Genomic DNA, 24,116 nt, shown 5'->3' with positions numbered 1-24,116 from the left:
ATCGCCATGGATTACGTGTCCAAATGGGTTGAAGCAGTGTCCCTTCTTACAAATGATTCAAAAGTGGTGAGCAAGTTTTTGAAAAATCCATCTTCACTCGATTTTGCACTCCTAGGGCAATTATCAGTGATGGAGGGTCACACTTCATAAATCAAACAGTAAAGAATCTCTTGGCTAAGTATGGGGTGAGGCATAAAGTTGCTATAGCATATCATCCTCAAACTAGTGGGCAAGTTGAGGTATCCAATAAAAAGGTAAAATAGATATTACAAAAGACTGTGAATGCTCAAAGGAAAGATTGGTCGGAAAAATTAGATCAAGCTCTTTGGGCATACCGAACAGCATACAGAACACCCATCGGAACCTCCCAATACCAAATAGTATTCGGTAAGGCGTGTCACCTACCAGTGGAGTTAGAATATCAAGCTTACTGGGCAATTAAGAAGCTTAATTTGAATACAGAGCTAGCAGGCCGGAAGAGGTTGAATCAATTGCACGAGTTGGAAGAGTTTAGGCTCCAAGCTTATGAAAATGCCAAGCTCAACAAGGAGAAAACAAAGCGATGGCATGACAAGCACATCATAACTCGCACTTTCCAACCTGGGCAAAAGGTACTCCTCTTCAATTCTAGACTCAAGCTCTTCCCTGGAAAATTGCGATCCAAATGAAGTGGACCTTTTGAGGTAGTGCGTACAACGTCATATGAAGCTGTGGAATTGTGGAATACAATGAAAATGTCTACATTCTTGGTAAATGGACAAAGAGTAAAAACTTACTTTGGTGAAGATGTTAACCGGGAAGAGGAAGCCATCGAACTGGAAAATGAGTGAGCCAACAGCTGGGTCGTGCCACGACGGAAAATAAGGCACTGTACGGGAGGCAACCCGTGATGTGTATCGTAACTTAGGACTTATAGTTTGTAATTTTATTTTTCTTTAAAAATAGAGTTTCATATTGTGATGATATGTATATATATATATATATATATATATATTGCGTTGAGCCACGACCAAAAATAAGGCGCTAGGTGGGAGGCAACCCACCCAGTTGTTTATATAATTGTGAAAATTTCATGTGCAGAACAATAGGTAGCAGTGTAGAACAAGTTGGAGTTTGGAGAAGCATAGGCAGAAAAATAGCTCTTAGCGCTACATAGGCGCGATGCGCCACTGAAGCCCCAAAACCTGCACAGATTCTAGTGGCGCGATGCACCAGGAGGCAAACTACTGAGGCATGTTTTGGGCGATATAGTAGTGCGAGGCGCCACTGCAGCGCCATAACGAAATTCTTCAGATATTCATTGTGGAGCTACACTGGCGCGATGCTCCATTGTAGCACCATAACAAAATTATGAAAAATTAGTGTGGAGCTACACTGGCGCGATGCGCCACTACAGCGCCACTAGCAGGGTCGGGCCAAAAGCCTAAATATCAAGTTTAAAAAAGGGCAAAACCCCAAAACCCTCCATTACCTCAATTGCCTCCATTATCTCCATTTTTTCTCCTCCACTAGCCGACCGTAAAACTCCTACAACCCTTCCCTTTCAACTTCCCATCTAATTTCTAAAACTCCCAAAACTTTTCCCCTTCAACTTCCATTCTAATTTCTACTATAAATTACCTTTCTCCCCACACATATCATACCACAAAACATTTACCTCACCAAACCATCACTAAATCTTCTTTCTCTCCTCTTTGAACTTTTCCAAACAACCACATTATCAAGAATCCGATTTCTTTCTTCCAAATTATCCTTCTCATATCTAATGGCATCCAAAGGAAAACAAGTGGCCCAAGGAGTTGGCAAGAAGAGGTCCCGAAAAATAGGGACTTCTTTAACCACTGGAAAAACAAGCTCAGGGATACCACCGCATTGATTTGGTAGGCAAGCAGTGGAGCAGTATGGACTAGATTGGTTTGACTCCCAGAAAGAAGCTAAATACATGGGAGATGAATATGTGAATGAAGGAAAACTACATACGGAGTTTCCCCAAATTCACGAGATGGTCTACAATCTTGGTCTTCAATTTGTTTTTGAAGACCAAGATGAGTACAATTTTACTCTTGTCCGTGCATTTTATGCAAATTGGAACACTGATCAGTCAAGTACCAATAAGGTAGAGGTTCGGGGTAACGTTATCCATTTTTCAACTAGAAGTTTGAATGAGTTTTTGGGGACACCACATTATGATTTTAATGAATTTATAGATATGAAAGAACAACCACCATACAGAGATATTCGTCATACTCTTTGTGGTACTAACTCCATTGCATAATAGGAGAGGGCAAAAGACACCGGTAGGCACAATACGCTGCATTATTCATATTTGAATAGTGAAGCCAAGGTATGGTTGAAAATCGTGTGCAGCGTCTTGTTGCCATGTAAGCATGTGTCAAAAGTGACTAGGGAAAGGGTTGTCCTAGTTTACCATTTGATGAAGGGGTTACAGATAAATGCAGAGTCGGTGATCCATCGCAATATGCTTAAATTCAGAAACAATAAGAGGTGGCATTTCTGTTATGGAAGCATAATAACCCGAATGTTGAAGGCTCAAGGAGTTGAGGAAGAAAGTCACGATCTAAGTGCACCAAGGGTGCCGCATTTGATTTGTAAGGTGGTTCACGTGACCAAAACAAGGAGTCATGACGCAGCACAGGGACAAATGTTATCGACTGTAGAACGACAAGCTCGCGACAAAAGTTGGATAGGTCGTATATTTGGAATGGCAGAATTACAATTGTGTATTGGTGGTTATCCGGTAACGGATGATGAGATGACAGAATTGGCAGAGCATTATCCTCTTATGGATAGTGCTATGCATATGTGCAGGGTAGGGCCAGCTTTTCAAGAGCCTCTGGATGATTATGAACCCACCATGGAAAAGGTGGGAGAAGACGAGGAAGATGAAGAACCAGAAGATATGGCTACCACTGCTGTTATGGTGGTAGATAACACAGCCACCATAACTGGAGGAGATGATGACTGAGCTATGCAGGGAGTTCTTTCTTTCACTCTTAAAAGTATGCATTGTTATAGAACACTGGGTACAGTGCTTTGTTTAAGTGTGGGGTGAGAGTTGGAATTGATCATTATACCTTTGTAGAAACTTTATTTTAGTGCATTTTTCATTTTGGGTTTCTTGGTAGTTGTTTTCGGTTCTTTAGCCAAGGATAGTCCATTTTGAACCGTACAAAAAAAATGTGTTTCAGTCTGTTGGTATGGAAAATGTCTGACTAGGCTATGCATGTGAGGGAAGGCATGTTATGAAATGAAATGACTAGTTTAAGACACTTAAATTCTTGTATTTGACTCAGGTGATGCATGCTTAATTTTAATTCATATAATTGTGTAGTTGGCATTCAATAGTTATCATCCTTCAATTGTACATGTGCTATGTATGAGTGAGGATTGTATGTATTCAGTGCAGACATATAGAGAGCTAGAACTTGCCCGGGGTGTATGCGAAACAAAATAAAGATTGTATAGTTTAGGAAAGAAGCTAGGCATTTCTTAGATAGCCTTGGTTATTTTCCCTTGCTTTATACTAAACCCAAGCTTTCAATACTCTCGTATCCTTATTGAGCCTCACTTTGCAGTTTAATCAATCTGACCCACACAAAAAATGGTGAGAAGGGTGATGTATTGAAGTGTTTAAGAAAGGTACCAAATAATGATTCTTACCATCCCACCATTTAAAATCACAACCTATGAAGACCTATGCAATCCTAAAACTATTGCATTCTTGTATTAGTAGAGCAAAACACATAGGGCAAGCCTATGGAAATCCTTGTGTCACACATGAAATCGTTTGATAGAGTGAGTGAGATGCACATGTTAAATTGTAAGTATTTGATAATCTATAGAATGTCCAATTAAATGATGCATATGGATTTGCTGTGTTATAGAGTAAATTCTTGAGTTTAAGAGGTGTTGAACTAGTTAAGATGATTGAACATGTGTAGCCAGGTGCTCAAGGTATATCTGAGACAGATTGCCTTAGGTTCATGCTAGGATGAATGTCTACGCTCAATTCAGGTTGTTGTGTGGCATTTTGAGAAGTTATTGAAGCCAAATGACGTATTTTGGATGGAATATCAAGCAAGTGTGCAATAAGGTATGAGTTCCAACATATGCAGGAAGTTTGCAAAGCAAAAGGTAGGAAAAATAGTCCTGGTGCTATAGTGGCGCGATGCGCCACTGTAGCGTCAAACCTGCACAGATTCTAGTGGTACGACACGCCAGGATGCAAACTACTGAGGCATGTTTTGGGCGCGATGGTGGCGCGATGCCTCACTGCAGCGCCAAGCAAAATTCTTCAGAAATACTCTGGGGGCAATAGTGGCGCGATGCCCCACTGTAGCGCCAAGCGAAATTCTTCAGAAATTCTCTGGGCGCGATAGTGGCTAGATGCCCCACTACAGCGCCATCAACTTTCCAATTATTTATTATTCTGCCCTTCAATAATTGAAAGAAAAGAGCACTTTAAATAGTTTCTTGTGCTAGGGCAACGGGGCAGACGTTTTTGGAGGCGGAAAAAGAAGAGAAGAAAGAAGAAAGAAGAAGAGAAGCACAAAAACATCTTAGGTTCCTTTCTTCCTTTATTGTATTTTAATGTGTATGGAATTGATTCCTTGGTGTTGTTATATACATATGAGTAGCTAAACACCCAAATTCTGGGGCTATAGCTACGAAACATGGTTTAATAGCATTTAAACTTGGTGGAAGATGGGTTGTTGATTCTAATTACTCTTCTAGTCTTGTGGTTATGATTTTGATGTTTGGCCAGCATTAAGATATATGTGTTGTTTATCTTGAAATCGGAAGATGACAGGTAGATGAACAAAGAATGGAAGGAATATGTTCATACTAATATATGTTAGCGTGATTAGTAGATAGGATGTTTGTGACACATACCTATTTACCATATTTGGTTATGATAAAGGATGATAGTTAAATGCATTTTTATTGTTTCATACCTATCACCGCTCAACGATGTAGTTAGGTTGGCAATGAAGATAGGCAATTATAGGTCGGAAAACCATAATTGGATTATTAACCCTTTTTATGAGTAATTAAATAGCCCATCGGAAACTAAGATTGAATAATAGTAAACTTGATATCATGTTATGCTATAGCCCTGGAATTTCTTAAAGCCTGATTAATATACATAACTATTGCATTGTCTTTACTTCGAGAAAGTTTTTATACTTCCAAAAATCAGTAACAAACAATCTTAAACTCGTTGTATAACTATAATTAGTGTAGGCATTTGAAAGAAACTGTTTGCCTTATCAAGGTCCTTGTGGGTTCGATATCTGGCTTGAAAGAGCCGCTTTACTACTTGAGAGACTACGTACACTTGCGTGTGCAATTGTAGCCACAACAAGTTTTTGGCGCCGCTGTTGGGGACCTTAGAAATTAGGCAAATTGACTTTCTATATTGATTGTGCTAGCGTTAACAACTTGGTTTTAGCTGTGAATTTTCGAAGGTAACTTAAACATTACACTAGACAGAGACAAAGAGCTTGTAGATCCGTTATCTGAGCCTGACAATTCTTTCAGCAGAAAAAGCAAACAGCGGCTTCTCAAAACTTAATAAATAAACTAAATCTGGCCGAAAATCTCGATTAAAAAGGAGAGGTTTTCCAGAGGAGCTCCCTGCAGCCATGGCAGCCGGGATAGTACGTGATGTGGCAGTCCCACTCACTGTAAATGTCACCTCCAGCATTCAAAAACCACCAACTAGAGGGAGATTTGAATTAAAATAGAACATGGTGCAATTGTTGCACTCTAATGGACAGTTCACGGGATTGCCTCATAAAGATCCTCAAGTTCACATCCAAAATTTTTTGGAGATCAGCGACACTTACACGCCAATTGGGGTATCTCCTGATTATGTGAGACTAACATTGTTTCCTTTTTCTTTGATAGGAGAAGCCAAGAGGTTGTTAAAATTGGAACCACCAAATTCAATCACGTCATAGAATGATTTGGCCCATAAGTTTCTTATAAGGTTCTTCCTTTCGGGGAAGACGGCTAAGTTGAGGCTGAAATTTTAAGCTTCAAGCAAAAGTTAGGAGAAAATTTGTACCAATCGTGGGACAGATTTAAATCATTACTCATTAGTTGCCCTCATCATTATCAAGCTAACGAAGTGTTGGTCCATACCTTCATAGAAGAGTTGGAACCCAATACCAAAATTCTTCTTGATTCAGCTGCAGGTGGGCAAGCCTTGGAGAAAACATATGATGAGTTATACACATTGTTACATCACATATCCCAAGGAAATCCGGAGTGGAACGGAGGAAATGCTAGATCTGTCACCCAAAAACAAGTAGGCATGTTAGAGGTTGATGCAGTAACTGCATTGACAGCACAAATTGCAGCAATGCAAAATATGATGACAACACATTTCAACATGCTAGTAAAAGGACAGCAGCAGGCTTCAGTGAGCATGGTTCAACAACAACATATGTGGTGCGAAGTATGTAGAAGCAGTGAGCATGTGGTCAAATATTGTGGAGCAAATCCTAAATTAATAAATTTTGTAGGTAATGCACCTAAGCGTGTTGGCAACCAAAACTATGGAAATACTTACAACCCAAATTGGAGAAACCATCTTAACTTCTCATAGGGTGAAAATCAACAAAATCATCATCAAGGGCAAACTCAATACATACCATAAGGAGGTGGACACCAATACAATAATCCTAGTCAAGGATACAATGCTCAAAGTCAAGGTGATCAAGGATCAAGAAAATCGGGAAGCATGAGTGTTGAGGACATGTTGAAACAAATCATGACAGACCAAGCCAAGCTAGCTTCCGATGTTCGACAAAATCAACTAGCTACCCAAAATTTAGAGAAACAGCTTGGGCAATTGGCAAGTGCACATAGTTCTCGCCAACAAGGGGGCTTACCAGGTAACACTGATCCCAATCCCAAACAGGTGAATGTCGTGAGTACTCGCAGTCGTCGCCTACTCACTTAATTGGCTCCCAAAGCACAATCGGCAGAGGAAAAAGGCAAAGAGCAAGTCAGGCAAAAAGGTGAACCTAGCGGTTCAAAAGCAATAGTGGAACCAAAGACAAAACCTCCTCCTCCATTTCCCCAAAAATTTAAAAAGCAGAAAGAAGAGTGTTTTGCAATGTTTATATATTTGTTTAAACAGGTGCAAATTAATTTGCCTTTGATTGATCTTTTACAGGGAATCCCAAAGTATGCTAAATTTGTCAAGGATATTGTGGCCAATAAAAGCAAGTTAGCTGAATTTGCAACCGTGGCACTTACTGAAGAGTGTAGTTCAAGAATCTTGAACAAAAGCAAGCTTCCAGTCAAACTAAAAGATCTAGGTAGTTTCACGGTGTAGGTAACCATCGGTAAATATAGTAATGCAAGAGGTCTCTGTGATCTGGGTGCTAGTATCAACTTAATGCCTAGATCCATGATTAAGAAACTAGGCCTTGGAGAACTTAAAGCAACAACTATTTTGCTACAACTAGCGGATCGCTCTGTAGCTAGACCTGATGGTATCATTGAAGATGTTTTGGTACAAGTAGGATCCCTCATCTTTCCTGTTAATTTTATCATTTTAGATTTTGAGTCGGACCCCGATGTTCCTTTTATCTTAGGACGCCCGTTCTTAGCAATAGGCGGGGCACTAATTGATGTGGCTACAGGTAGATTTACTATGAGAGCACATGATAAAGTGGAAGTGTTCGATGTATATCATGCACTGAAATTCCCTTCAATTTATGAGGAGCTGTCTGCTCTAACCATCATTGATAAGGAAATATTAGCTCAATGTACTACCTCAAATGATCCATTGGTGAAAGCCGTAATGGTTCAAGATATTGAAGAGGACATGGAAGCTAAAAAGCTAGCAAGTCTGCTTGATATGCCAAATATTAGCAGCAGTGGAGGTACTGAAGGGGCACAAAAAGGCCATTGGGTGGCAAATGGCTGATCTTCATGGCATCAGCCGTGCTTTATTCATGCACAGAATTTTCATGGAAGAAGTACATAAGGCTAGTACAAAACCACAATGCCGGTTGAACCCTATCATGAAAGAGGTTTTGAAAAAAAAGATAATTTAGTGGCTAGATGCAGGCATAATATACCCAATTTCTGACAGTAAGTGGGTAAGCCCAATTCAGTGTGTACCAAAGAAAGGGGGAATGACTGTCATAACCAATGAAAAAACGAGTTAATACCTACAAGAACAGTGACTGGGTGGCGCATATGTATGGACTATAGAAAATTGAATGATGCAACAAGAAAAGATCACTACCCTGTACTGTTCATTTACCAAATGCTTGATAGGTTAGCAGGCCAAGAATACAACTGTTTCTTAGACGGATATTCAGGTTACAATCAAATCACCATTGCACCAGAGGATCAATAAAAGACAACATTCACATGCCCTTACGGGACTTTTGCATTCAAGCATATGCCATTTGGCCTTTCCAATGCTCCTACCACTTTTCAAAGGCGTATGATTGCAATATTTCATGATATGGTGGAAGAGTTTGTAGAGGTTTTCATGGATGACTTTTCAGTTTTCGGAGAGTCTTTTGATCTTTGCTTGAAAAATCTAGAGAAAGTACTTGCAAGGTGTGAAGAAAAAAACCTTGTCTTAAACTGGGAGAAGTGTCATTTCTTTGTAAAAGAGGGTATTGTGTTGGGACATAAAGTGTCAAAAGATGGGTTAGAAGTGGACAAAGCAAAAATTAAAGTGATTGAGAAACTTCTGCCACCAATCTTAGTAAAAGGAGTTCGCAGTTTTTTAGGCTATGTCGGATTCTACCGGCGTTTCATCAAAGATTTTTCAAAGATAGCCAAACCAAAGTGTGGGTTGATCGAGAAAGAGGTAAAATTTGTTTTTGATGATGAATATTTATAGGCATTTGAACTCTTGAAGAAAAAGTTGATTGAAGCCCCTATCCTACTAGCTCATAACTGGGAGTTACCTTTTGTGCTTATGTGTGACGCAAGCGACACAGCAGTGGGTGTAGTTCTGGGACAAAATAAGGAGAAAATTTTTCATTCCATTTATTATGCAAGCAAAACTCTTGACTCTACTCAGGCCAATTACAGGGTCACGGAGAAGGAAATGCTGGCGTTGGTCTATGCATTTGATAAATTCCGCTCTTACTTGGTAGGTACAAAAGTGATTGTTTTTACTGACCATGCAGGTCTTAGGTACCTATTCAACAAGAAGGATGCCAAGCCAAGGCTCATCAGATGGATTCTGTTGGTACAAGAATTCGATATTGAAATCAAAGATAGGAGGGGATGCGAAAATCAAATAACAAACCCTCTATCAAGATTAGAGGGTTCGCCCCATGTGTCTGAGCAAGAGCCGATAAATGAGGAATTTTTGGATGAGCAACTGCTGGAAATAGAGGTACAAGATCTCCGATGGTACGCAGATATTGTGAACTACCTTGTTAGTGGAGTGTTCCCTCCTGATGCTACCTCACAACAAAAGAAGAAGCTTATGCATGATGCTCTCCTCTACATATGGGACGATCCTTATTTATTCAAGCGAGGTGTTGATCGAATGGTGAGGAGGTGTGTGACAGAAGCATAGGTACACCAAGTATTGGTTGCATGCCACTCATCACCATATGGCGGCCATCATGGAGGAGAGCGGACTGCACATAAGGTACTTTAATCGGGTTTATTTTGGCCTACATTGTTTAAGGACGCTGCAGGTTATGTGAAGAACTGTGGCCAATGTCAAAGAACGGGCACCATATCATGAAGACGTGAAATGCCTTTGAACAACATTCTAGAGGTTAAAATCTTCGATGTATGAAGAATGGACTTCATGGGTCCTTTTCTGCCCTCATGTGGAAATCAATATATATTAGTGGCAGTGGATTACGTGTCCAAATGGGTTGAAGCCGTGGCCCTTCCTACAAATGATTCGAAAGTGGTGAGCAAGTTTTTGAAAAAGCACATCTTCACTCGATTTGGCACTCCTAGGGCAATTATCAGTGATGGAGGGTCACACTTCATAAATCAAATAGTAAAGAATCTCTTGGCTAAGTATGGGGTGAGGCATAAAGTTTCTACAGCATATCATCCTCAAACCAGTGGGCAAATTGAGGTATCCAACAGAGAGGTAAAACAGATATTACAAAAGACTGTGAATGCTCAAAGGAAAGATTGGTCGGAAAAAATAGATGAAGCTCTTTGGGAATACCGAACAGCATACAAAACACCCATTAGAACCTCCCCATACCAAATGGTATTCGGTAAAGTATGTCACCGACCAGTGGAGTTAGAACATCAAGCTTACTGGGCAATTAAGAAGTTTAATTTGAATCCAGAGCTAGCAGGCCGGAAGAGGTTGAATCAATTGCACGAGTTGGAAGAGTTTAGGCTCCATGCTTATGAAAATGCCAAGCTCTACAAGGAGAAAACAAAGCGATGGCATGACAAGCACATCATCACTCGCACTTTCCAACCTGGGCAAAAGGTACTCCTCTTCAATTGTAGACTCAATCTCTTCCCTGGAAAATTGCGATCCAAATGGAGTGGACCTTTTGAGGTAGTGCGTACAATGTCACATGAAGCTGTGGAATTGTGGAATACAATGAAAATGTCTACATTCTTGGTAAACGGACAAAGAGTAAAAACTTACTTTGGTGAAGATTTTAACAGGGAAGAGGAAGCCATCAAACTGGAAAATGAGTGAGGCAACAACTGGGTCGTGCCACGATGGAAAATAAGGCACTGCACAGGAGGCAACCCGTGATGTGTATCGAAACTTAAGTATAGTTTGTAATTTTATTTTTCTTTAAAAATAGAATTTGATGTTGCGATTATATGTATATATATATTGCATCGAGCCACAACCAAAAATAAGACGCTAGGTGAGAGGTAACCCACCTAGCTGTTTATATAATTGTGAAAATTTCATATGCAGAACAACAGGTAGCAGTGTAGAACAAGCTGGAGTTTGGAGAAGCATAGGCAGAAAAATAGCTCTTGGGGATACACTGGCGTGATGCGCCACTAAAGCTCCAAAACCTGCACAGATTCTAGTGGCGTGATGCGCAAGGAGGCAAACTACTGAGGCATGTTTTGGGAGATATAGTGGCGCGAGTCACCACTGCAGCGCCATAACGAAATTCTTTAGAAATTCATTGTGGAGCTACACTGGCGCGATGCTCCATTGTAGCGCCATAACAAAATTATGAAAAATTAGTCTGGAGCTACACTGGCGTGATGCGCCACTACAGCGCCACTAGTAGGGTCAGGCCAAAAGCCTAAATATCAGGTTTAAAATAGACCAAAAGCCCAAAACCCTCCATTACCTCAATTGCCTCCATTATCTCCATTTTTTCTCCTCCACTAGCCGACCCTAAAACTCCCACAACCCTTCCCTTTCAACTTCCCATCTAATTTCTAAAACTCCCAAAACTTTTCCCCTTCAACTTCCACTCTAATTTCTACTATAAATCACCTTTCTCCACACACATATCATACCACAAAACATTTACCTCACCAAACCATCACTAAATCTTCTTTCTCTCCTCTTTGAACTTTTCCAAACAACCACATTACCAAGAATCCGATTTCTTTCTTCTAAATTACCCTTTTCATCTCTAATGGCATCCAAAGGAAAACAAGTGGACCAAGGAGTTGGCAGCAAGAGGTCCCGAAAAATAGGGACTTCTTTAACCACTAGACAAACAAGCTCAGGGATACCACCGCATTGATTTGGTAGGCAAGTAGTGAAGCAGTATGGACTAGATTGGTTTGACTCCCAGAAAGAAGCTAAATACATGGGAGATGAATATGTGAATGAAGGAAAACTACAAATGGAGTTTCCCCAAATTCACGAGATGGTCTAAAATTTGGGTCTTTAATTCATTTTTGAAGACCAAGGTGAGTGCAATTTAACTCTTGTCTATGAATTTTATGCAAATTGGAACACTGATCAGTCAAGTACCAATAAGGTAGAGGTTCGGGGTAAAGTTATCTATTTTTCAACTAGAAGTTTGAATGAGTTTTTAGGGACACCACATTATGATTTTAATGAATTTATAGATATGAAAGAACAACCACCATACAGAGATATTTGTCATACTCTTTGTGGTACTAACTCCATTGGACGATGGGAGAGGGCAAAAGACACCGGTAGGTACAGTACACTGCATTATTCACATTTGAATAGTGAAGCCAAGGTGTGGTTGAAAATCATGTGCATTGTCTTGTTGCCATGTAAGCATATGTCAGAAGTGACTAGGGAAAGGGTTGTCCTAGTTTACCGTTTGATGAAAGGGTTACAGGTAAATGCAGAGTCGGTGATCTATCGCAATATGCTTAAATTCAGAAACAATAAGAGGTGGCATTTCTGTTATGGAAGCATAATAACCCGAATGTTGAGGGATCAAGGAGTTACGGAAGAAAGCCATGATCTAAGTGCACCAAGGGTGCCGCATTTGAATTGTAAGGTGGTTGACATGACCAAAACAAGGAGTCATGACGTAGCACAGGGATAAATGTTATCGGCTATAGGACGACAAGCTCGTGATGAAAGTTGGATGGGTCGCATATTTGGAATGGCAGAATTATAATTGCGTATTGGTGGTCATCCAGTAACGGACGACGAGATGACAGAATTGGTAGAGCGCTATCCTCTTACGGATAGTGCTATGCATATGTGTAGGGTAGGGCCAGCTTTTCAAGAGCCTCTAGATGATAATGAACCCACCATGGAAGAGGTGGGAGAAGACGAGAAAGATGAAGAACTAGAGGATATGGCTACCATTGATATTATGGTGGTAGATAACACAGCCACCATAACTGGAGGAGATGATGACTGAGCTATGTAGGGAGTTCTTTCTTTCACTCTTAAAACTATGCATTATTATAGAGCACTGGGGACAGTGCTTTGTTTAAGTGTGGGGTGAGAGTTGGAATTGATCATTGTACCTTTGTAGAAACTTTATTTTAGTGCATTTTTCATTTTGGGTTTCTTGGTAGTTGTTTTCGGGTCTTTAGCCAAGGATAGTCCCTTTTGAACCGTACAAAAAAATGTGTTTCATTCTTTTGGTATGGAAAATGTCTGACTAGGCTATGCATGTGAGGGAAGGCATGTTATGAAATGAAATGACCAGTTTAAGACACTTAAATTCTTGTATTTGACTCAGGTGATGCATGCTTAATTTTAATTCATATGATTGTGTAGTTGGCATTCAATAGTTATCATTCTTCAATTGTACATGTGCTATGTGTGAGTGGGGATTGTATGTATTCAGTGTAGACATATCGAGAGCTAGAACTTGCTCGAGGTGTATGCGAAACAAAATAAAGATTATATAGTTTAGGAAAGAAACTAGGCATTTCTTAGATAGCCTTGGTTATTTTCCCTTGCTTTATACTAAACCCAAGCTTTCAATACTCTCTTATCCCTATTGAGCCTCACTTTGAAGTTTAATCAATCCGACCCACAAAAAAAATGGTGAGAAGGGTGATGTATTGAAGTGTTTAAGAAAGGTACTAAATAATGATTCTTATCGTCCCACCATTTTAAATCACAACCTATGAAGACCTATGCAATCGTAAAACTATTGCATTCTTGTATTAGTAGAGCAAAACACGAAGGGCAAGCCTATGGAAATCCTTGTGTCGCACATGAAATCGTTTGAGAGAGTGAGTGAGATGCACATGTTAAATTGTAAGGATTTGATAATCTATAGAATGTCCAATTAAATGATGCATATGGATTGCTGTGTTATAGAGTAAATTCTTGAGTTTAAGAGTTGTTGAACTTGTTAAGATGATTGAACATGTGTAGCCAGGTGTTCAAGGTATATCTGAGATAGATTGCCTTAGGTTCATGCTAGGATGAACGTCTACGCTCAATTCAGGTGTTTATTCGAGGACGAACAAAAGTATAAGTGGGGGGTGGTGATCTTGGGCGCATTTATAAGCCCATGCACTATGTTTCGCCATTGTTGTGTGGCATTCTGAGAAGTTATTGAAGCCAAATATCGTATTTTGGATGGAATATCAAGCAAGTGTGTAATAAGGTATGAGTTCCAACATATGCAGGAAGTTTCCAAAGCAAAAGGCAGGAAAAATGGTCCTAGCGCTATAGTGGCGTGATGCGCCACTGCAGTGTCAAACCTGCACAGATTCTAGTGGCGCGATGCGCCAGGATGCAACATAATGAGGCATGTTTTGGGTATGATGGTGGCGCGATGCCTCACTGCAGCGCTAAGAAAAATTCTTCAGAAATACTCTGGGCGCGATGCCTCACTTCAGCGCCAAGCAAAATTCTTCAGAAATTCTCTGGGCGCGATAGTGGCACGATGCCCCACTACAGCGCCATCAAATTTCCAATTATTTATTATTCTGTCCTTCAATAATTGAAAGAAAAGAGCACTTTAAAAAGTTTCTTGTGCTAGGGCAATGGGGCAGACGTTTTTGGAGGCGGAAAAAGAAGAGAAGAAAAAAGAAAGAAGAAGAGAAGCACAAAAACATCTTAGGTTCCTTTCTTCCTTTATTGTATTTTAATGTGTATGGAATTGATTCCTTGGTGTTGTTATTTACATATGAGTAGCTAAACACCCAAATTCTGGGGCTATAGCTACGAAGCATGGTTTAATAGAATTTAAACTTGATGTAAGATGGGTTGTTGATTCTAATTACTCTTCCAGTCTTGTGGTTATGATTTTGATGTTTGGCCAGCATTAAGATATACTTGTTGTTTATCTTGAAATCGAAAGAGGACAGGTAGATGAACAAAGAATGGAAGGAATATGTTCATACTAATATATGTTAGCGTGATTAGTAGATAGGATGCTTGTGATACATACCTATTTACCACATTTGGTTAGGATAAAGGATGATAGTTAAATGCGTTTTTATTTTTTCATACCTATCACCACTCAACGATGTAGTTAGGTTGGCAATGAAGATAGGCAATTATAGGTCGGAAAACCATAATTGGATTATTAACCCTTTTTATGAGTAATTAAATAGCCCATCGGAAACTAAGATTGAATAATAGTAAACTTGATTTCACGTTATGCTATAGCCCTGGAATCTCTTAAAGCCTGATTAATATACATAACTATTGCATTGTCTTCACTTCGAGAAAGTTTTAATACTTCCAAAAATTAGTAACAAACAATCTTAATCTCATTGCATAACTATAATTAGTGTAGGCATTTGAAAGAAACTGTTTGCCTTTTCAAGGTCCCTGTGGGTTCGATATCTGGCTTGAAAGAGCCGCTTTACTACTTGAGAGACTATGTACACTTGCATGTGCAATTGTAGCCACAACAAGTTTTTGGCGCCGCTGCCGGGGACCTTAGAAATTAGGAAAATTTACTTTCTATGTTGATTGTGCTAGCGTTAACAACTTGGTTTTATCTGTGAATTTTCGCAGGCAACTTAAACATTACACTGGACAGAGACAAAGAGCTTATAGATCCGTTATCCGAGCCTGAACGATTCTTTCAGCAGAAAAAGCGAACAGCGGCTTCTCAAAACTTAATATATAAACTAAATCTGGCGGAAAATCATAATTTAGAAGGAGAGGTTTTCCAGAGGAGCTCCCTACGGCCATGGCAATCGGGATAGTACGTGATGTGGCAGTTCCACTCACTGCAAATATCACCTCCAGCATTCAGAAACCGCCAGCTGGAGGGAGATTTGAATTAAAATAGAACATGGTGCAATTGTTGCACTCTAATGGATAGTTCACGGGATTGCCTCATGAAGATCCTCAAGTTCACATCCAAATTTTTTTGGAGATCAGCGACACTTACACGCTAATTGGGGTATCCCCTAATTATGTGAGACTAACATTGTTTCCTTTTTCTTTGATAGGATAACCCAATAGGTGGTTAAAGTCGGAACCACCAAATTCAATCACTTCATAGAATGATTTGGCCGGCAAGTTTCTTATAAGGTTCTTCCTTTCGGGGAAGACGGCTAAGTTGAGGGCTGAAATTTTGAGCTTCAAGCAAAAGTTAGGAGAAAATTTGTACCAATCGTGGGACAGATTTAAATCATTACTCATTAGTGGCCCTCATCATTATCAAGCTAACGAAGTATTGGTCCATACCTTTATAGAAGGGTTGGAACCCAACACCAAAATTCTTCTTGATTTAGCTACAGGTGGGCAAGCCTTGGAGAAAACATATGATGAGTTATACACATTGTTAAATCGCATATCCCAAGGAAATTTGGAGTGGAACGGAGGAAATGCTAGATCTGTCACCCAAAAACAAGTAGGCATGTTAGAGGTTGATGCAGTAACTGCATTGACACCACAATTGCAGCAATGCAAAATATGATGACAACACATTTCAACATGCTAGTAAAAGGACAGCAGCAGGCTTCAGTGAGCATGGTTCAACAACAACATATGTGGTGCGAAGTATGTAGAAGCAGTGAGCATGTGGTCAAATATTGTGGAGCAAATCCTAAATTAATAAATTTTGTAGGTAATGCACCTAAGCGTGTTGGCAACCAAAACTATGGAAATACTTACAACCCAAATTGGAGAAACCATCTTAACTTCTCATAGGGTGAAAATCAACAAAATCATCATCAAGGGCAAACTCAATACATACCATAAGGAGGTGGACACCAATACAATAATCCTAGTCAAGGATACAATGCTCAAAGTCAAGGTGATCAAGGATCAAGAAAATCGGGAAGCATGAGTGTTGAGGACATGTTGAAACAAATCATGACAGACCAAGCCAAGCTAGCTTCCGATGTTCGACAAAATCAACTAGCTACCCAAAATTTAGAGAAACAGCTTGGGCAATTGGCAAGTGCACATAGTTCTCGCCAACAAGGGGGCTTACCAGGTAACACTGATCCCAATCCCAAACAGGTGAATGTCGTGAGTACTCGCAGTCGTCGCCTACTCACTTAATTGGCTCCCAAAGCACAATCGGCAGAGGAAAAAGGCAAAGAGCAAGTCAGGCAAAAAGGTGAACCTAGCGGTTCAAAAGCAATAGTGGAACCAAAGACAAAACCTCCTCCTCCATTTCCCCAAAAATTTAAAAAGAAGAAAGAAGAGTGTTTTGCAAAGTTTATAGATTTGTTGAAATAGGTGCAAACTAATTTGCCTTTGATTGATGTTTTACAGAGAATCCCAAAGTATGCTAAATTCGTCAAGGATATTGTGGCCAATAAAAGCAAGTTAGTTGAATTTGCAACTGTGGCACTCACTGAACAGTGTAGTTCAAGAATCTTGAACAAAAGCAAGCTTCCAGCCAAACTAAAAGAACCAGGTAGTTTCACGGTGCAGGTAACCATCGGTAAATATAGTAATGCAAGAGGTCTCTGTGATCTGGGTGTTAGTATCAACTTAATGCCTAGATCCATGCTTAAGAAACTAGGCCTGGGAGAACTTAAAGCAACAACTATTTTGCTACAACTAGCGGATCGTTCTATAGCTAGACCTGATTGTATCATTGAAGATGTTTTGGTACAAGTAGGATCCCTCATCTTTCCTGTTGATTTTGTCATTTTAGATTTTGAGCCAGACCCCAATGTTCCTTTTATCTTAGGACGCCCGTTCTTAGCAACAGGCGGGGCACTAATTGATGTGGCTGCATGTAGATTGACTATGAGAGCACATGATAAAGTGGAAGTGTTCGATGTATATCATGCACTGAAATTGCCTGCAATTTATGAGGAGATGTCTAATATAACCATTATTAATGAGGAAATATCAGCTCAATGTACTACCTCAAATGATCCGTTGGTGAAAGTCGTAATGGGTCAAGATATTGAAGAGGACATGGAAGCTAAAGAGCTAGCAAATGTGCTTGATATGCCAAATATTAGCATATGGAAGAGGAATGTAGAACCCTTGAATAGAGAATTGGGTCCTTCACCCAAGCCTTCTCTCGAGAAAGCCCCTAAATTGGAGTTAAAAAAACTGCCAGCACATCTCAGGTATGATGAACCCTTGGAATAAATAACACTTTACCTGTAATCCTTTCATCTGCTTTGTCTGAGGCATAAGTCATAGCAGCACTGGAGGTACTGAAGAGGCACCAAAAGGCCATTGGGTGGCAAATGGCTGATCTTCATGGCATCAGCCTCGGTTTATGCATGCACAGAATTTTCATGGAAGAAGTGCATAAGGCTAGTGCACAACCACAACGCCGGTTGAATCCCATCATGAAAGAGGTTGTGAAAAAAGAGATAATTAAGTGGCTAGATGCAGGCATAATATACCCAATTTCTGACAGTAAGTGGGTAAGCCCAGTTCAGTGTGTACTAAAGAAAGAGGGAATGACTGTGAGAACCAATGAATAAAACGAGTAAATACCTACAAGAACAGTGACTGGGTGGCGCATATGCATAGACTACAGAAAATTGAATGATGCAACAAGAAAAGATCACTACCCTGTACTGTTCATTTACCAAATGCTTGATAGGTTAGCAGGCCAAGAATACAACTGTTTCTTAGATGGATATTCAGGTTACAATCAAATCACCATTGCACCAGAGGATCAAGAAAAGACAACATTCACATGCCCTTACGGGACTTATGCATTCAAGCATATGCCATTTGGCCTTTCCAATGCTCCTACCACTTTTCAGAGGTGTATTATTGCAATATTTCATGATATGGTGGAAGCGTTTGTAGAGGTTTTCATGGATGACTTTTCAGTTTTCGGAGAGTCTTTTGATCTTTGCTTGAAAAATCTAGAGAAAGTACTTGCAAGGTGTGAAGAAACAAACCTTATCTTAAACTGGGAGAAGTGTCATTTCTTGGTAAAAAAGGGTATTGTGTTGGGACATAAAGTGTCAAAAGATGGGTTGGAAGTGGACAAAGCAAAAATTGAAGTGATTGAGAAACTTCCGCCACCAATCTTAGTAAAAGGAGTTCGTAGTTTCTTAGGCCATGCCGGATTCTACCAGCGTTTCATCAAAGATTTTTCAAAGATAGCCAAACCAATGTGTGGGTTGCTCAAAAAAGAGGTAAAATTTGTTTTTGATGATGAATATTTGTAGGCATTTGAACTCTTGAAGAAATAGTTGATTGAAGCCCCTATCCTACTAGCTCCTAACTGGGAGTTACCTTTTGTGCTTATGTGTGACGCAAGCGACACAGCAGTGGGTGCAGTTCTGGGACAAAATAAGGAGAAAATTTTTCATTCCATTTATTATGCAAGCAAAACTCTTGACTCTACTCAGGCCAATTACACGGTCACGGAGAAGGAAATGTTGGCGTTGGTCTATGCGTTTGATAAATTCCGTTCTTACTTGGTAGGTACAAAAGTGATTGTTTTTACTGACCATGTAGCTCTTAGGTACCTATTCAACAATAAGGATGCCAAGCCAAGGCTCATCAGATGGATTCTGTTGTTACAAGAATTCGATATTGAAATCAAAGATAGGAAGGGATGCAAAAATCAAAAAGCAAACCATCTATCAAGATTAGAGGATTTGCCCCATGTGTCTGAGCAAGAGACGATAAAGGAGGAATTTCCGGATGAGCAACTGCTGGAAATAGAGGTACAAGATCTCCCATGGTACGCAGATATTGTGAACTACCTTGTTAGTGGAGTGTTCCCTCCTGATGCTACCTCACAACAAAAGAAGAAGCTTATGCATGATGCTCTCCTCTACATATGGGACGAGCCTTATTTATTCAAGCGAGGTGTTGATCGAATGGTAAGGAGGTATGTTCCATATGTAGAGGTACACCAAGTATTGGTTGCATGCCACTCATCACCATATGGCGTCCATCATGGAGGAGAGCGCACTGCACATAAGGTACTTCAATCGGGTTTTTTTGGCCTACATTGTTTAAGGACGCTGCAGGTTATGTGAAGAACTGTGACCAATGTCAAAGAACGGTCACCATATCACGAAGACATAAAATGCCTTTGAACAACATTCTAGAGGTTGAAATCTTCGATGTATGGGAAATGGAGTTCATGGGTCCTTTTCTGCCCTCATGTGGAAATCAATATATATTAGTGGCAAAGGATTACGTGTACAAATGGGTTGAAGCCATGGCCCTTCCTACAAATGATTCGAAAGTGGTGAGCAAGTTTTTGAAAAAGCACATCTTCACTCAATTTGGCACTCCTAGGGCAATTATCAGTGATGGAGGGTCACACTTCATAAATCAAATAGTAAAGAATCTCTTGGTTAAGTATGGGGTGAGGTATAAAGTTTCTACAGCATATCATCCTCAAACCAGTGGGCAAGTTGAGGCATATCATCCTTTCATCTGCTTTGTCTGAGGCATAAGTCATAGCAGCACTGGAGGTACTGAAGAGGCACCAAAAGGCCATTGGGTGGCAAATGGCTGATCTTCATGGCATCAGCCTCGGTTTATGCATGCACAGAATTTTCATGGAAGAAGTGCATAAGGCTAGTGCACAACCACAACGCCGGTTGAATCCCATCATGAAAGAGGTTGTGAAAAAAGAGATAATTAAGTGGCTAGATGCAGGCATAATATACCCAATTTCTGACAGTAAGTGGGTAAGCCCAGTTCAGTGTGTACTAAAGAAAGAGGGAATGACTGTGAGAACCAATGAATAAAACGAGTAAATACCTACAAGAACAGTGACTGGGTGGCGCATATGCATAGACTACAGAAAATTGAATGATGCAACAAGAAAAGATCACTACCCTGTACTGTTCATTTACCAAATGCTTGATAGGTTAGCAGGCCAAGAATACAACTGTTTCTTAGATGGATATTCAGGTTACAATCAAATCACCATTGCACCAGAGGATCAAGAAAAGACAACATTCACATGCCCTTACGGGACTTATGCATTCAAGCATATGCCATTTGGCCTTTCCAATGCTCCTACCACTTTTCAGAGGTGTATTATTGCAATATTTCATGATATGGTGGAAGCGTTTGTAGAGGTTTTCATGGATGACTTTTCAGTTTTCGGAGAGTCTTTTGATCTTTGCTTGAAAAATCTAGAGAAAGTACTTGCAAGGTGTGAAGAAACAAACCTTATCTTAAACTGGGAGAAGTGTCATTTCTTGGTAAAAAAGGGTATTGTGTTGGGACATAAAGTGTCAAAAGATGGGTTGGAAGTGGACAAAGCAAAAATTGAAGTGATTGAGAAACTTCCGCCACCAATCTTAGTAAAAGGAGTTCGTAGTTTCTTAGGCCATGCCGGATTCTACCAGCGTTTCATCAAAGATTTTTCAAAGATAGCCAAACCAATGTGTGGGTTGCTCAAAAAAGAGGTAAAATTTGTTTTTGATGATGAATATTTGTAGGCATTTGAACTCTTGAAGAAATAGTTGATTGAAGCCCCTATCCTACTAGCTCCTAACTGGGAGTTACCTTTTGTGCTTATGTGTGACGCAAGCGACACAGCAGTGGGTGCAGTTCTGGGACAAAATAAGGAGAAAATTTTTCATTCCATTTATTATGCAAGCAAAACTCTTGACTCTACTCAGGCCAATTACACGGTCACGGAGAAGGAAATGTTGGCGTTGGTCTATGCGTTTGATAAATTCCGTTCTTACTTGGTAGGTACAAAAGTGATTGTTTTTACTGACCATGTAGCTCTTAGGTACCTATTCAACAATAAGGATGCCAAGCCAAGGCTCATCAGATGGATTCTGTTGTTACAAGAATTCGATATTGAAATCAAAGATAGGAAGGGATGCAAAAATCAAAAAGCAAACCATCTATCAAGATTAGAGGATTTGCCCCATGTGTCTGAGCAAGAGACGATAAAGGAGGAATTTCCGGATGAGCAACTGCTGGAAATAGAGGTACAAGATCTCCCATGGTACGCAGATATTGTGAACTACCTTGTTAGTGGAGTGTTCCCTCCTGATGCTACCTCACAACAAAAGAAGAAGCTTATGCATGATGCTCTCCTCTACATATGGGACGAGCCTTATTTATTCAAGCGAGGTGTTGATCGAATGGTAAGGAGGTATGTTCCATATGTAGAGGTACACCAAGTATTGGTTGCATGCCACTCATCACCATATGGCGTCCATCATGGAGGAGAGCGCACTGCACATAAGGTACTTCAATCGGGTTTTTTTGGCCTACATTGTTTAAGGACGCTGCAGGTTATGTGAAGAACTGTGACCAATGTCAAAGAACGGTCACCATATCACGAAGACATAAAATGCCTTTGAACAACATTCTAGAGGTTGAAATCTTCGATGTATGGGAAATGGAGTTCATGGGTCCTTTTCTGCCCTCATGTGGAAATCAATATATATTAGTGGCAAAGGATTACGTGTACAAATGGGTTGAAGCCATGGCCCTTCCTACAAATGATTCGAAAGTGGTGAGCAAGTTTTTGAAAAAGCACATCTTCACTCAATTTGGCACTCCTAGGGCAATTATCAGTGATGGAGGGTCACACTTCATAAATCAAATAGTAAAGAATCTCTTGGTTAAGTATGGGGTGAGGTATAAAGTTTCTACAGCATATCATCCTCAAACCAGTGGGCAAGTTGAGGTATCCAACAGAGAGGTAAAACAGATATTACAAAAGACTGTGAATGCTCAAAGGAACGATTGGTCGGAAAAATTAGATGAAGCTCTTTAAGTTTACCGAACAGCATACAAAACACCCATTGGAACCTCCCCATACCAAATGGTATTCGGTAAAGCATGTCACCTACCAGTGGAGTTAGAACATCAAGCTTACTGGGTAATCAAGAAGCTTAATTTGAATCCAGAGCTAGCAGGCCGGAAGAGGTTGAATCAATTGCACGAGTTGGAAGAGTTTAGGCTCCATGCTTATGAAAATGCCAATCTCTACAAGGAGAAAACAAAGCGATGGCATGACAAGCACATCATCACTTGCACTTTCCAACCTGGGCAAAAGGTACTCCTCTTCAATTGTAGACTCAATCTCTTCCCAGGAAAATTGCGATCCAAATGGAGTGGACCTTTTGAGGTAGTGCGTATAACGTCACATGAAGCTATGGAATTGTGGAATACAATGAAAATGTCTACATTCTTGGTAAACGGACAAAGAGTAAAAAATTACTTTGGTGAAGATGTTAACCGGGAAGAGGAAGCCATCGAACTGGAAAATGAGTGAGCCAACAGCTAGGTCGTGCCACGATGGAAAATAAGGCGCTGCATGGGAGGCAAACCGTGATGTGTATCATAACATAGGACTTGTAGTTTGAAATTTTGTTTTTCTTTAAAAATAGACTTTCATGTTGCGACTATATGTATATATATATTGCGTCGAGCCACGACCAAAAATAAGGTGCTAGATGGGAGGCAACCCACCTAGCTGTTTATATAATTGTGAAATATCATGTGCAGAACAACAGGTAGCAGTGTAGAACAAGCTGGAGTTTGGAGAAGCATAGGCAGAAAAATAGCTCTTGGTGCTACACTGGCGCGATGCGCCACTAAAGCTCCAAAACCTGCACAGATTCTAGTAGCGCAATGCGCCAGGAGGCAAACTACTGAGGCATGTTTTGGGCAATATAGTGGCACGAGGGGCCACTGCAGTGCCATAACAAAATTCTTCAGAAATTCATTATGGAGCTACACTGGAGCAGTGCTCCATTATAGTGCCATAACAAAATTATGAAAAATTAGTGTGGAGCTACACTGGCGCGATGCGCCACTACAGCGCCACTAGCAGGGTCAGACCAAAAGCCTAAATATCAGGTTTAAAACAGACGAAAACCTTAAAACCCTCTATTACCTCAATTGCCTGCATTATCTCCATTTTTTCTCCTCCACTAGCCGACCCGAAAACTCCCACAACCCTTCCCTTTTAACTTCCCATCTAATTTCTAAAACTCCCAAAACTTTTCCCCTTCAATTTCCACTCTAATTTCTACTATAAATCACCTTCCTCCACACACATATCATACCACAAAACATTTACCTCACCAAACCATCACTAAATCTTCTTTCTCTCCTCTTTGAACTTTTCCAAACAACCACATTACCAAGAATCCAATTTCTTTCTTCTAAATTACCCTTCTCATCTCTAATGGCATCCAAAGGAAAACAAGTACCCCAAGGAGTTGGCAGCTAGAGGTCCCGAAAAATAGGGACTTCTTTAACCACTGGACAAATAAGCTCAGAGATACCACCGCATTGATTTGGTAGGCAAGTAGTGGAG

The 24,116-nt window shown here is 40.2% G+C and overlaps 1 pseudogene; it reads left to right on the top strand.

Moving 5' to 3' along the window:
• The first annotated feature begins 6 nt into the window (after window positions 1-6).
• On the top strand, window positions 7-22,565 carry LOC129871456 (uncharacterized; annotated as a pseudogene).
• Window positions 22,566-24,116: the final 1,551 nt, after the last annotated feature.

Source organism: Solanum dulcamara, chromosome 2, assembly GCF_947179165.1.
Source record: "Solanum dulcamara chromosome 2, daSolDulc1.2, whole genome shotgun sequence".
In the NCBI taxonomy this organism is placed as follows: domain Eukaryota; kingdom Viridiplantae; phylum Streptophyta; class Magnoliopsida; order Solanales; family Solanaceae; genus Solanum; species Solanum dulcamara.
Note: the sequence above shows the minus strand (reverse complement) of the source record. Positions and strands in the feature narration are given on the sequence as shown.